Consider the following 16,869-nt stretch of genomic DNA (forward strand, 5'->3'; position numbering starts at 1 on the left):
TCTGTCTCTGGTGAATCTTCTCACCCTCCGCAGCTCTGGCCTGTACCCCAGTTCTGTATGAATAAATAAATAAATCTTTAAAAAAAAAAAGAAAATTGAGGATCAGCTTTCCCCACCTCCCCAAATATGTGCCCCTCCCTTCCTTCCAATCAGGCAATGTTACTTAGAAGGACAATGTAAAGTCATTGTTTACATTATTATGCCCCTATAAATTATCAGTCATTTCAAACCATTAATATACTGGAAACACATTATCTTCTTGCTCAAATTATTGCTATTTCTAGTTAATTTTTTAATATTGCTTTCTTGGAACCCATCCCAGACACTTGCATAGAGTTTGTACATATCAGAAATCATATCAACTATGTCTACATATCTAATCGCTTCTCATATAAATATTCCACTTCCCAACACTCCACCACACCCCATTTTTTTGGCATTTACATTGCTCTAATTCCTGAGGTTTTTCTGAGAATCCTCAAGCTGACAGGGACAACCTCACATGAATTTCTTGATCTAGAAGGCACATGCTCAGCTGGCTATAATTTCAAGGGTCCACAGATGTGTCCTTGGAGATGGCTGATTGAAGGGCATGTGAGTGGTCTCTAAAGGCACCTTGACCCCCATTTCTGTGATTTTTTCCTCACATTGCCTCTGTCCCTCCATTCTTCCTATGTGCCCTCCACTACCTGCAGCCCTGGAAATCCTTCTCATGATGTGTCAGGTGATCCACACATTTTTTCTTTGCCCCATGTCACTCAGAGTCAGTTCTCTTCACTAACTTAATTTCTCTACAAAATTCTTTTCTGGGACAGTTGTTATTGACCAGTGTAGTGATAACAGACAGTGATGTGCACAGGAAGGACAGCAGGGCTGGGCAGTGACAAAAGGAATCACCAGTTCCCTTACTATAAGCCATTTGGACTCTGTCCCCTCTACTTGCTGCACACCAGCTTGGAATTCATCTTAATTATTATTTCTTTTTTGAAAATGTATTTTTTTTTAATATATCAAAAAATGTATTGGTTTTTATTTATTTTTGTGTAGAACTGGGGTGTAAGCCAGAGGTACAGGGGTTAAGAGGATTCACCAGGGACAAAGTGGGGAGAAAAACAGGCAGATATAATGAAATACAATGCTGAGGAGAGCAGTGGGCAAGACAGGAGTGGTCTGCTGTGGCCATGTGGGTCACCTCCATATCCTAGGATCTAACTCAGGTCATAGGGGTGACAGCATTTGAGGCTTAACCCCTAGGCCACCCTAGGGAGGCACATAATCATTAATTCTTTTGTTTCTCACTTTCCAGAAGTTCATGTTTGAAAGGGGTAATAGATTCCTTCTCATCTTACATGTGAGTCTAGATTGGAAAAAATGGGGCTGCTGGACATCCTTGTCATCATGGAACAGCAACCAGCAACTCCACAGCCTTTGCAGACTGCCACCCCAGGCAGGGTAGCCCTCACCCTCTGATTTGACATTCCCACCTAATTCCATATTTCTCTTCTTTACCTTCTCCTATATCCTAGTTAAAAGGCAGGAAAGCACCCTAGGGTGAAGGACTATGGGTGTTCAGGCAGTGCACTTGGACTGAGGAGTGGTGAACCTACTCCCCTAAATCATGGGCAGTGTTATAAACCAATATTACCTCGATAAAGAAAAGGGAAAACAAGAAGTAGTATTAAGGCCAGTTGTTCTCTACTCAACTTTTCAGTCTGTAACCTCCAGATGTTTGCAATCAGGCAGTGTTTCTTTCTTTTTCTTTTCTTTCTTTTTTTTCCTGTATGTGACAAATGGCCTTAAACTTTTGAAATTCTAGTTTAATCAGCTGTTACAGCAACAACAAGATATCAAATCTAACACGTTCTGAATTAAAATATCTCTTTCCACTCTGCCCCTCCTTCCATTGTTAATTCTGGGATGCTTTGTCCCTTATTTATTACAAGGAATCAGCTCTCATAATGAAAGTTTTCCAGAAAAGTTTTTAAATGTCATGACTGCGTGAATACATTAGTAGTTAGATTTTCCTAAAATTAAGAAAACGAATAACTTTTAAAATACTTTAGATAAATTTGTGCAATGGGCAAGAAGCAGAGAATCATATAAAAGCTCCACATAATCATTCAAAAATTAACTTATGAGCAATCCATTTCATCTTACCTCCTACCCCAGGGTTATTTTGAAGCAAATCCCAGACATTATACATATTTAACTCTACATTCTTGCTCTAAAATGTAAGAATTTGTTTCTTTATAATGCCATTATTAATGTTTCATTATATGTAGTAATATCATTAAAATATTTTAACACCACCATCACAAAGTTACTTTTACTACTACTATTACTATTACGAATGTCTTCAGAGGTATGCTTATGGTTTGCTGTTTGAAGCAGGATCACAATAAGAAAAGTGCATTGCAATGCATTAGCAATACCATTTAAGATCCCTTTTAATTGATAATTTACCTCCCTTCTCTTTTATCCCCTTTAGTAACTGTTGACACAACCAAATAACTTATTCTGTAAATTTCCTTTCCTGAATTTTGCTAACTGCATTCTTGTCTTGTCCCTTAATATGTTTTCTGTCCCTGTATTTCCTATAAATTGGTAGTTAAATCCAGAGAATAGAACAGTTTAAGTTTACATCCTGGCATGCACCAAGCAATAGCTCCTCTTTAGGATAATCTTCTCTGTAGCAATGTCAATTTCAGGAATCAGAGTGCAAGGGATATGCATATTTTGGAAAGGTTATTATTTTTCCCCCTCTCCTTTCCCACTTAGCTGATAGCCACAGGTTCTTATGGACTTAGCTTCTCTGTACATTTTGGACTAAAATTTTGAGCAGCATTTTTTCATCTAAAGGACATTTATTAATTAATTTCAGTGAAATAAAAATTCTTAAATTCAAGAGAGGTCTTCCTTCATTCAAATAGATATTGTCCTAGCAACAGACACTTTTTCCATCTGACATTAGTTATCACATGAAGTTCATAAATATTGAGGCTCTACACAATACATTTTCAATAACGAAGTTCTTACCAGTTCTTTTGAAAAGTTAATACGATCCATTTACCCATCCATTTCCTACAAATATTGACACAACATAGTCCACATGGATGTAGTTTGACAACTATAATTGTGAAGATTCAAAGAAATTCTGTTCTCTATTCTGTGGATAGTCTCGTGTACCCCAAAGTTTCCAAGAAATATGAGTGAACCCTAATCTCTGACCTTAAGGGACCTCCAGTCTGGTGTGTAAGTGAGCAACCAAGTAGCTATTGTACAAATTGTGCCAAAATAGTTTCCATGAGAAGGGTGATTACAGTCCAATGCTATTTCATAGAAATAGCACAGGGAGGTGACAGGGAACCATACTGAGAATCACACTGATTCTCAAGACATGTTTGGTGATGGTTTTCAGTTTGGTTACCATTAGGATCATTTGAAATTCTTGAAAAATACGGAAGTCTAGGCTCCTCCATAGTCTCAGTGACTCAGGACAGGGCTTGAGTGTCTGGTGTGCTGGAAAGCCTCCCCAAAGTAATATTTTTAAGGAGTTGTTTATTTATGTATGCGCAGAAGAATGAGGCTGTAGGCCAGAGCTGTGGGGGGAGGGTGGTGATGAGAGGATTCACCAGAGACAGAGTGGGGAGCAGAACAGGCAGATCTACTGAAATACCCTGCTGAGGGTGAGATGGGAGAGTCTGCTGCACCATGTGGGTCAGCTCTCTGGCCAGGGATGGAACTCAGGCCACAGAGGTGCTAGCATGATAACACTGAGACTTAGCCCCTACACCACCAGGGTGGCTCTCCCCAAGGTTCTTTTAGGGAACAAATAGTGAGCTTAGTAAGTAGACACTGCAGGGTGGAACAGTCCTCATATGGAGGGTTTAGCTTGACGAGGAGAGAAGTTGAGTGTACATATTTGAGTCATTTGTAACTGGCCTGAGAGGAGGTCATCCCTTGACATCATAAGTAAACAGATTTGCCAGAAACTCTTACAGAGTATTTGGCTCCTTTCATTATATATACTTACTACACTAAAAATACAAGAATGAAGTTTTGAGGCAAACAATCTAAACAATCAAAATAAGCAGAATCATTTGCCTTTGGAGGTACAAAACCTTTTAAGTTTGATTTAGCCCCACTTGCTTATTTTTACATTTATTTTCCTTGCTGTTGAGGTTGTGTGCCAAAATATATCTTTGTGGTAGATCTTCTGTAATGTCCCCTACATATTGTCTCAAGTACTTATGGTTTTTGTTCTTATGTCTTCTGGAGCATTCCAGAAAGTCTCTCTATTTTCATTTCATGCTAATATATCTAGGCAGATTCATCAACTTAGTTGTATCTCTCTTGTACATGGGCAACGTCCTGAAGTTTCTGGAACAAATATAGGCATAGCATAGGAGTCCTTTACAAATCTCAATCTGATCATTCTTATGATATACTATGTATCCAACTTCACAATTTCGAAGTTCAGTTCCCATCATTGTGTTGTGTAGAAGTAGAATCTGGATGTTGCAAACATCCCTAAGGAGTCTATTCTTTCATTTAGACTTCTAAATGTCACCTCTTTCCACCTAAACATTAAATACTTTCCTGTAGCTACACTACTTGTGGATTAATTCAGCAAAATCCCCCTCTGTGGATAGGTTTTTACAATAAGCATGTGGAGGGTGTTTTCTTTGGCCCTGAGCCTCCCATACCCCCACATAGTGTGATGTTGAATTGGCAACCAACAGTTTTTCCATCAAATTAACTATAACATGGCAAATTGGTCCCTCAGTGGAAGGCCAGGTAGAAGGTGTGGCAAACAGATACAGAGGGTCAGTGAGAGCTTAAGTGAAATGCAGCTACTCCCTGAGTATACCTGATACTCTAACAAAAATAGCAAACAGGTTCATGCTTACAGACTACAGCATCAAGGAACCTAACAGGCAAGAAAATTGGGGAGAAGACATAAGTACATAAAATACTGATTTAGTGTTACCTCCCCACTAGCTCCATGCCATAAATATACAATAACTCTTACATAATCAAAGTTACCTTGCAAAGAAACATGGGAAGTGGGTAGAACTCTGGCACTAAAAGTTTTGCCTAGAATCATTGAGCAAAACTATGATGAACTGTTTAAATTGTTGCATTAGTGTAGACTAATGTCTGTATTTATACAGTGTTGTAAGTATTTTAAAATATTTATTTATTTATGAATTCAAGAACTGGGGTACAGGCCAGAGGTGTAGAGGGTGAGAGGAGTCACCAGAGACAGAGTGGGAAACAGAACAGGCAGTTTGACTGAAACACACTGCTGAGGGGCACAGTGGATGAGACAGGAGAGGCCTGCTGTGACATGTGGGTTACCTCTCTAGCCAGGGATTGAACTGGTGCTGCAGTGGCTGCGAGAGCTTCATAATGCTGTGCTTTAACCCAGTGTGCCACCAGGGAGAGCCCAGTTTATATATTTTTAATGAATTTTTTTGTCTTTTTGCACAGTGAGTTAGAGTTAGAAGTAGATGTGCTCACCTTTTAGAATAAAGACCTGAGCATCTAAACTAGAATGTGAATGGTTTAGTTGGCCTGCTTCACTTGCATTTCACAAAGGAATATTTTCTAAATATATTTTCATTCATATATATACACATATGAATGTATTTATATTTACCTAAATTATGTTTCCCCTCATACCAATTTTCTGTTCATATATTTGTCTTTTTTCCTATCATGTGCTGATCTTTTTCATCTTTCTTTGTAGAACCTCTTTGTATATGCTGAATGTAGCATAGAAAGGACTGAGGCCAGAGGGAGCTAAGGCCACAGGACCAGAACAGTGGATGTAAAATTATAATTATGGTATGTGGTCTACCTCAGCCCCTAAATCACAATCTAAGTGTAAACCCAAGGCAGAATACTAATACACAGTCAAGACAATCTAAAAATGAGAGATTGTGATCACTTATTTGGATATTATTGCATTTATTCAGCAAATATTTATTGAGGCCCCAATATGTTCAGGACACTGGGATAGGGAGTAAAGATACAAAGATTTAAAAGAAATACATGATATCTATGGAACTTATAGACAAGAGAAAAACATTATTCAGATTGCTACACAAATCCATATTTAATTATATATTGTTGAATTTGTTAAGAGGCAGAGCACGTGGCACTATGAATACATGTAATAGTGTTTGTGACCATCAAGAAAGGCTTACTTGAGAGAAACAAGGCTTGCTTTAGTTGAGGTTGAAAGATGAATAGGCTATACTTAGGGAAAGAGAGATGAGGAAGAACATTGTTGGTAACAAAAATTGCTTGCCCAAAAGATGAATTCCCTCCCTTAGCTTTTGTTATTGTTGCTATTACTCTGCGAAAGCTTTTAAAAATCTTTGTAAAGAATATGTAGTTGTGCCCCCTTCCTGGTGGCGCAGTGGGTTAAAGCACCTAGAAGCTTAATCCACTTCTGCATGGGTTCGATTCCCGCCTGCCCCGGAGGAGTCCACATGGCGAGGCAGACCTCACCTGAGCCACCCGCTGCTCCCCTCAGCAGTGTACTTTGTCGATCTACCTGTTCTGCTCCCCACTCTGTCTCTGGTGGATCCTCTCACCCTCCGCATCTCTGGCCTGTGCCCCAGTTCTATATGAATAAATAAATAAATCTTTAAAAAATTAAAGAAAAAGAATATTTAGTTGTTAGAGCAGCTTTTGATTTATAATAAAATTGGGAGGAAAGAAAGATATTTTCTATATGCCTCATGCCTCCATAGCCTTCCCCATTGTCAGCACTACTCACTACAATGGTGCATTTTTACCAAGTCTGAATTTACCTTGACACATCATAATCATCCAAAAAGTCTTTATTTTAATTGTCTGTGGTCCTCAGAGTGGCAGCATGCACTCCCCAAGCCATACCTGAATTTGCTGAATTCTGACCACACCCTGGAGTTTTCTGCCAGAGCACATCTGATTCTTCCCAGTGCCACTAGGAAGCCACTGTCTGTAAGCAATGACCTATCCCTATTCTGGTTGTTACAGTGACAATGCTCTACTGCATAAATCAAATAACTTTCTCCCTCTAAGTCAGTCCTCTTAAGAGAATCTTGCACCCATTTTTCAAGTAAAAACAAGAATTAAGCAATTCTTAGTACCCTCCAAACAGTGGTAAAAGAAATCTCCCCCAGCTTGCAGTTACCAACCACAAGATCATAGCCTTCACCTGTCATTTGGGAGAATGAGAACTAGGTTGTTTCTGACCCTCATTTTCCACAGGGAGCACTCGACTACCTGGCACCAGTAACTAGAAACCAATTGCTTGAGTTGGAAACTGACTCCCCCAAATTCCCAGATAATAGCTACTAGCTACCAAATATCTGCAGTAGAAACTCAGTTGATACCCAAAATACCAACATTAAAGCCTGGGCACTACTGAGTGAAGCTCCGATAGCAGCAAAATGTAGGGGAAAGATCTGTGAAAAAATTCTGTAGAGTAGTGGGAGTGATTAACTTTGAATAGAAGAGATGAGCACAGACCTTGACAGACTGGACACTAAACAGTATTACACTATATTGAACAGAGACTTACAAGTGAAATACGTCACAACTGTTGACATCAATACCACCCTAGAAAGCAAACAAGAGGGAAAAGCAAAAACACAATAAATGGCAGCCAGCATCCCTGGTCAACAACTATACCACAGAAAGATGGGAAAAAAAAAAAAAAAACTCCAGAACCTACTTTCAAAAACTTTAAGGATCTGTTTTTCAAAAATAGCCATGATAAATAAATCCAAATAAGTGGATGAAAACTCATAAAAACAAATGAATGTCCTTAGAAATAAATTCAATGAACTGAAGATGGAAAATGAATCTCCAAATAAGATAAAAGTGGAAAGAAGGCCCTCCCTGATGGTGCAGCGGGTTAAAGCACAGCCGCATGAGTTCGATCCCCGCCTGCCCCGGAGGTGACCACATGGCGTGGCAGACCTCTCCTGACCCGCCCGCTGCTCCCCTCAGCAGTGTACTTCGTCGATCTGCCTGTTCTGCCCCCCACTTTGTCTCTGATGAAGCCTCTCACCCTCTGCATCTCTGGCCTGTAACCCAGTTTTGTATGAATAAATAAATAAATCTTTAAAAAAAAAGTGGAAAGAAAAAAAGAAATACAGGAGAAGAAATACTCAAGAGATAGTTACAGAAGTAAAACAGATTAAAAAAGTGGAAGAACAAACCAGCATAGTTGAAGATGTGAATGATCAAGATTCTAGGTAGAAAAAAAATTAAAAATGAAAATGCACTCAGAGAATTATCTAATTCCATAAGAAAGGGGAACATAAGACTAATGGGAATATCAAAGGAGAAGAGAGAATAAATAGAGCAGAAAATGTATTTAAAGAGATAATGAAAGAAAACTTCCTAGATTAGTAAAAGACATAAACATAAAAAACCAGAAGCTAAAAGAAGCCCAGAGGATCTAAATTGTATAAGAACTGCACAAAGACATTCACTAGATAAAACTTTGAAGTATTCAAGTCAGAGAAAGAACACTAAAGAGAAAAAAAAACTTAAAAAAAAACAATAAAAACATTCTGATCAGGCTACCATCAGATTTTTTTGAAGAAACACTATGGGCAAGGAGAGAATGGAATGATGTGTTCCATATACTTAAAGATACAAACCGCCAGCCAAGAATACTTTATCCTGTAAGGCCTATCATTAGATACAAGGGAGAAATCAAGGCCTTTCCAAGGACAGACAAACTCAAAGAATTTTCAAGCACCAATCCACCTCTCCAAAAAATACTGCATCTGAACTGAAAAGAAGATTCCACAAAGATACGTGAATGGAGAAACAGACTAATAAATTAGAAGCATAGTGGTAGCAACAACCTTTATATATCAGTAATCACTGTAAAAGTAAATATACAGAATTCACCAAAAACAAAAAATTTGGAATGCCTGGTTGAAACAGGCAACAGAATCCAACATCCTTGTGCCTCCGGGAAATACATGTAAAAACTAAATACAAACAGGCTCAAAGTAAATACCTGGAAAATTTCTCTCCCAAATGTGTGCTATGCAGCAAAATCAGTACCTAGAGGGAAATAGATAGCAATACATACACACATCAAGAAACAAGAAAGAGCTCAAGTCAAAAAAAGGTCTCACTCATCTTGAGGAATTAAAAAAAAGAAGAAACTAATTCAAAAGTCATCAAAAAAAAGAAATCATATAAAAAACTGTCAAAAAGATCACTGAAACTAAAAAAAGTTTTATCAGAAAATTTAAAGAAAATAGAGAAATTTCTGGGAAGTATCACTAAAAAAAAAGGAGAAATCCTAAATAAATAAAATCAAAAATGGAAAAAAAAAGATTACAACTAACACTGTAGAAATTCAGAGAAAATTTTAAGCCTACTATGAGTATTTTTATGCTAAAATATATAATAAACCTAGAGAAAACTTCTAGAGTTTGTCCAAGACTGAGTAAAAGAGAAATATAAATTCTGAAAGTCCAATTACAAGCAAGAAAAATGAAACAGTAATCAAACAAAAAGGTGCAGGATCAAATGGCTTCACAAGTGTATTTTACAAATCCTTCAAAGATGAACTTACACTTATCCTGTGCAAATTCTTCCAAAATATTGAAAAAGAAGTAACATGTACAAACACATTTTATTAGGCCAACATTGCTCATCAAAACCAAAGGAAAAAAAAAAAACAACTTGGCCCTCCTTAGTAACACAGCAGGTGAAAGCACAGCACTAAGAAACTAAAGCCACTTCAGCTTGAGTTCAATCCCTGCCCTGTAGGTGACCCACATGGCGCGGCAGACCTCGCCTGACCCGCCCACTGCTCCCCTCAGCAGTGTGCTTCGTTAGTTAGCCAGTTCTACTCCCCATTTTGTCTCTGGTGGATCCTCTCACCGCCCTGAACCTCTGGCCTGTGCCCCAGTTCTGTATGTGTAAATAAATCTTTAAAATAAAATAAAACCAACTTTTGAAAACTGACTAAAGAACTGATGGATCAAAGAGGGGAGAGTATAGGGAGGAGCAGGAACATGGTGGGAAGGAAGCACATGGAGCTTGGTGGAGCACTGTGTGTCACAGTGGGTACCCTGCAGTGGCGATCCTGTGGGGAGAATCCTACTGTGACCACAATGAAATGAATTACATATTATTTTAAAAATTTTACTTAAAAAAGTTCTTTTTTACCTTAGGATTCATATTGTACATTCTGTGAGTTTATACAAATATGCAACATCATTATATTATCACTATTTAGTATTTTCACTGTTCTAAAAATCCTCTTTGCTGTCTTCTCATCCCTCTCCAACCACAGGTGTCCCCTCTGCAGAAGGTGCAGTGCACCTAGCCCGTGCACATCCTTGCTGTCAGGCACCTGCAAGAAGACTTTTTTTTTTTTCTTTTTTGAAGGATTTATTTATTTATGCATACAAGAACTGGGGTGTAGACTAGAGGTGTGGGGGGTGAGAGGATTCACCAAAGATAGAGTAGGGAGTAGAACAGGCAGATCTACTGAAATACACTGAGGAGAGCAGCAGGCGAGACAGGAGAGGCCTCCTGAGCCACATGGGTCAGCTCCCTGGCTGGGGACAGAACTCAGGCTGCAGTGGCTGTGCCACCAGGGAGGCACCAGCTAACCTTCTTTCTGCAACCATTCTCTATAGACTCCTGCATGCTTGCGAGCCCCTGCATATCCAAGGCCCTGGGCCAGCTGCGTGGCAAGGAAGATCTGTTTGCCAATCCAACAGAAGAAATCCTGGAGTGATGCAGCCCCATAACTCCCACAATCACCAACAACAACTGATGTAATATAGTTGGAATCACAAAGAGTGGATCATTACTATACTATACTGTATTCTTTCATTTATTAATATGAGTTGAAGTTTCTCTGTCTTATATCTTGAAAACTCATCCCATTTTAATGCTAAATATATTCCATTGTGTGATATTTTACAATTTATTTATCCATTCACCTACTAAAAGAGAGCTTAGTTACTTCCAAGTTTTGGCACTCATGAATAAAGTTACTATAAACATTCACATGTGGTTTTTGTATGGACATAAGCCAAAAAAGGGAAAAGTCTAGATAACCTTGGGTATGGTGATGCCATTACAAGGCATGATCTATAAAAAAAGAATTGATAAACTGCTGGATTTCATTTAAAAAATCTTCTACTCTACAAAATATAATATCAATATTAGAATACATGACACAGATTGGAAGAAAACATTTGCATAAGACACATCTTATAAAGGTTTGATATTTAAAATGTCTAAAGAACTCCTAAAACTCAACAATAAGGAAAAAATGGACAAAAAGCCTTAACAGACAAATGACTTAACTCACAAAATAAGATAGTAAGCAAACATATAATAAGATGTTCATATAATATGTCAAAAGGGAAATGATGAGAAACCACTATATGACTTCTTACAATGAACACAATCCAGAACATTGATTCAGCAGATCCTGGCTAGGTTGGGAACCAAAGAACACTCATTCCAGTAATGCATTCTCATTCATTGTTGGTGAAAATGTAAAATGGGACTGACTTTTGGGAAGACAATTTGTACACTATTAAGGATACTCTTATCTTACTAAGCCTTTTGTAAATGGAATCCTTCACTGCCCCTTTCTACAATTAGGAAGGTCTCATGCATCCACACATCTGTCAGTCCCTTCAGTCCTGCTGGTAGACATATACCTTGTTTTAAGGACCGGAAAGTTTACCAATATTGTTGGTTTCAAACAAAAATCTGTTTGTATCCTGCTTGGGAACACTCATAATCTCACTCCCTAAGATTCTCTTTTCTTCTTTTGATGCTTTCCTCTTACTCAAAAAGAGAACCTTGTGCCTTTCTTCCCATTTTAAAAAATTACTTTCAGGAAAAGAACTGAAAATCTTCCTCATTAAAGATTGGATATTGATGATATGAAACACCCAAGAAAGGTAAACTTTGAGTTAAACAAATGCCCCATTCACAAGGAAGTAATTTGGGTTAGTTTGGAAGAAAGAAGGAAGGATCTTCACTGGTGCCTCCCTGAAGTCCCTTTTCACAGATGGAAGCCTGTGCATAGGTGACATTTTGTCACCTCACATGATGCAGCATTACAAGTGCAATGGGCAGAGAGAGATTACTCAAAGTCTAGGTGAAGCAATGAGAAGCCTAGAGGCGCTATACCAGAAGTAACATGCAGCCCCATCCAAAGGCAGTCTCATATTTACTGGCAAGTATGCAAGCAGTGTACAGGTGAGAGGGAAGTGGTTACTGGTTAATGGAAGTTAGGGTGAAGTGACCTGGACTATTCCCTGGGGGTCTCCATTGTTCCTGCTGGTTACAACATATTATCTCTATTCTAATATGCACCTGCTGTTTTCAGTAGATACTGGTTTCTGGTATGTTCCTCCCACCAGGATATCTTGTCCTTGGTGAGAGACCTCAGGCTTGACCCTACACCTAGGATAAGCAGGAACTCTGGGCACCAAGACTATATTGCTAAGAACAGGTAGGGCTGAGTATCCTACTGGAACTGAGTGTTTATAGGTGATTCTAGAAAAAGAAAAATTCTTGACTGAGTTTTGCCAGTTGGAATGCTTAGCTGTAGATGGCACAAATGGATGTATAAAGACAATTAAACAAATACATGGTTTTCATAAGTGTTTATTAATCACAGAATGGAACATTACCATGTTTGAGCTCTGGTAATAGAAATGTATTATAGTCACTCACAGTTGAATTCTACAATCCACAAATAGCATAAGAAAATAAACTTGAGCTAAGTAGTCAATTAAAAGCTCTAGGCAATATTGCATCTTTAGCTACATTCAGGTCACCTACTAAATTATAAACAATGCACACTATTCGATCATACAGATAAGCACAAGCAAAGGCCAGAACTAACCTTCATTTTTTTATATTTCTTGAATTTCCTTGATTGCAGTATGATCCTTCAAGTTGTTCTAACATAGAGAGATTTTTAAGAGTACTTAACTTAATATAGGTCTGAATATCACTTGGAATGCTAGAAACCAGAGTTACTTCAACAACCCTAATGAAAAACACAAGTTCATGTACCAATTTGTGGTCAGAGCCAACATTCCAACCCTGTTCTCTGGCTGCTAGCACTCTATCGTGCTCTTTTCCCAGCCCTTTGCTATTCTAGTTAAAGATGTCAGCGGCTGTGGCCCACATGGCATGCTAAACAGTTCACTGCTTACAGCAGGCTCTTACAACTGGAGTGCAAAGACTGAGCCCATAAAACAAGCCACCACCACCACCACCACCACCATCACCACCTCTAAATGGAAGTCTCCAAAGATTTCCTATTAATGTCCCTGCCAATATAATACACTTATTTTAAACATCTTGAAAGTGTACATGGACATATATCCATATATATTCAAGCCAAAAACACAGCACCAAAGAAACTCACACAATTGGACTAAAGCTGATTCACTCCCATGTTTTATCACCGGTGAGGAATGCCAATAACAAGAGCAATCATTTGTTTGTGAATTCACGGAAGACTGGATTTTCACACTGAAAGGAGACTCCCTAATGAATAGCAATGGGGAGACTTGCTGTATATTAGCATATTTTATCTACCCTTGTTTTGAAATTAAACAGAGTCATGGTAAAAAAGGAACACACAGATTGCCACTGAACTGACTTTTTAGAAAAGTGGCATTTGGAATGAGATTTTACTTTGTGGACAAATTCTAAAGTTTACCATTTGGCATTTCATGTTTATGCAAGATATTTTTTCTCTCCTCATATGAGGACAGAATTTCCTACTTACTATTATTTGTTCCTAAAAGTCATTCATTCGTGAATACAATGTTTCTCTGTTTTGTCTGAAGTTGTTAAAAATTCAACCAGTAGAACTTTGAGTACTATCAAAGATAATCTTCGATGTTCAATCAAATTCCACTCAATGTGCATTTGTTGAACACCTCCTCTATCCTGTTAGAATAGTGGCAGAGCCATTCTAAGCACCTTGGAAGAAGATTAGGGTGGGGATAAATAAATAATTTCAAAAATTTCTTGAAGGAAAGCTTCATGTGTTTCTCTACCACTTGGGTGGGGGTAAAATACAAAGACATAGCCAAATAGATAGAGATGCGTGAATAAAACAATAAGGCAAAAAATAAGTTATGCATTATCAAGGTAAATGAACACTATGAAAATACTAAGAAGAAAATGTAATCATGAGCTGGCAAATATTCATTTAAATTTGAAAGTTTGGCTCCAGAAGAAGCAGAAATTCTGGGACCACAAGGCACTAAGTCAAATGCAATAATTTAGGTGTGGGGCACGTTATCACTAAATATAGGTTTCTAAAAGTTAAATCATGACTCATAAAAATACATAGTATACACCTTTTTGGAATACTCACTTAGCTCGTTTATGAGGAAATAGTTGTATAATAAAAATGACTCAACAGAATAAAGGAGAACTCAAAGTATATACTGTAATGAGAACAAGAATGTGGAAAAGTGGAAAGCTGCTAAATCAAAAACAAAATCTTGTGGTATGGCAGCATACATCTGAAGGGTGTGAAACTACCACTCTAAGTCATATACAAAGTTATAAACCAACAGCTACATCAATAATGCATAAATAAATATTTTAATATGAAAAACAACTGGTTGACATTCTATAGGACAACTGGTTTCTTTTACCTTGGGCAAAATCTATGCCTCTCCGTTTTATAAAAATCATTTGGGGGCCCTCTTTGGTGATGCAGCAGGTTAAAGCACAGCACTGAGAAGCTAAAGCCACTTCTACATGAGTTCGATTCCTGCCTGCCCTGGAGGTGACCACATGGCGTGGCAGACCTCTCCTAACCCACCCGCTGCTCCCCTCAGCAGTGTTCTTCATACATCTGCCTGTTCTCCTCCTCACTCTGTCTCTGATGAAGCCTCTCGCCACCCCTAAGCCTCTGGCCTGTACCCCAGTCCTGTATTAACAAATAAATAAATCTTTAAAAAAATCATTTGGGAACCCTCCTTGGTGGCATAATGGGTTAGGACGCAGCACTGCAAGCTGGCTGCCATCCTTCAGTGCGAGTTGGATCCTTGGCCTCGAGGTGATCCACATGATGCGGAGACCTCTCCTGCCCACTGCTCCTTTCAGCAGTGTACTCCATCAATCTGCCTGTTCTGCTCCCCACTCTGTCTCTAGTGAATCCTCTCACTGCCCCTGCACCTCTGGCCTGTACCCCAGTTCTGTATGCATAAATAAATCTTTTAAAAATAAATTATTTGGATCTTGACAATCTGCCCTACATTAAAATAACTTCAGAGTTTGGGTTCTAACCAACAGTCCATTTCAACCATACAATGATACATTTTCCTGAAGAGTCAGGGACTCTTTGTTAAGACTTGGGAGACTATGTTCTAGAGTGATACAGAAAGAATGGCCAAGTTTAGCTTTTTTTTTTTTTTTAAGATTTATTTATTCATGCATGCAGAACTGGGGTACAGGCCAGAGGTGCAGGGATGGTGAGAGGATTCACCAGATTCGGAGTATAGAGACAGGCAGACTGACAAAGTACACTGCTGAGGGGAGCAGCGGGATGGTCAGGAGAGGTCTGCTGGGCCATGTGGGTCACCTTTGGAGTGGGGATCAAACTCATGCTGCAATGACTTTAGTTCTTAGTGCTGTGCTTTAACCTGATGCACCACTCGGGAAGGCCCTTTTTTTTTTTTCTTTTTAACTGTATTTAGTCAGAAGCAATCTTCCCATTTGCCATGTTGTAGTTTAGCTGTTTGCCTTAACATTGTCTATCTTGTTTCTCTGTCCATAAAATATAGACATGTGTTATTTAGAGTATATAAAGTAGTAAAGGAGTTCAATCATAATGAACAATACAAGTGCTTTGTGTAACACCTAGTCTCAGGGAGGGTTAGAGTCTTTAATACTATTAATAAAGAAAGAGCATGAGCAAAATCCCAGAGACAAGAGGGAGAATGATGTTTGGAGAGCACCAAGTATACCAACCTGGTTAGAGAGGAGAAATTGACTTGGGAAAGCGAGAAAGATAAATTAGATTGGAAGTGTTTAGCCTAGCTGAAGCAACATTTTAAAACAAAAGTAAAAATAAAGTACACATTTTTGAGAATGATGGAATTTATTCTGAAGAGATGCTAGATTTCTTAGTATAGAAAATTTTGAAAAATTAGCCCATCTCTCTAGAGGGCAACTAAACAGGGAAAATGTGTCATTAGTGAGGAGGTGGGAAGTGATAAACATTGTAAAAGGGGTGAAAGAACCACATCAGATTAGGAAAGTGTAGAATAATATAGGAATGGTGTTACCTTTGGTATAAATAAGCAACTTCAAAACTTAACAACTTAGTAACTTAATAAAAATTTAAGGTGAAGATGAGGAAATCCATTTTGCATGTACTGGCTGTATTTGAGAATAGAGACTCAAATAGAAATGTTCAACTGGACACTTTGAGACTATGACTTAGATGAGAATCCAGTGGGGGAGGTAGAGATTTAGATGTCATTCACACAAATGTGACTGCTAAAACCATGAGCATCAAGGGACTGACCCAGCACTGAAGAGAAAGAAGTAGTGATGTAAGAATTATATGTCTTTCCTTTCTTCCTCTTTTCCCAAGAGATGACTTTTTCAATAGGATAAAGCATAGCACATCATTGACGATGGAGGGAGCAGGGAGACAAAGCTCTGTGACACTTTGGAATGCAATGCAGGGAATGATTTAGGTAAGAGATGGGCATCTCCTTTATTTACAATTGGAAAAACATGGAAGCAGCCCAAATGCCCAAAAGTAGATGACTGGATAAAAAAGATGTGGTACATATATACAATGGAATATTA

Source organism: Condylura cristata, unplaced genomic scaffold (assembly GCF_000260355.1).
Source record: "Condylura cristata isolate star-nosed mole 26May11 unplaced genomic scaffold, ConCri1.0 scaffold00006, whole genome shotgun sequence".
Lineage (NCBI taxonomy): Eukaryota > Metazoa > Chordata > Mammalia > Eulipotyphla > Talpidae > Condylura > Condylura cristata.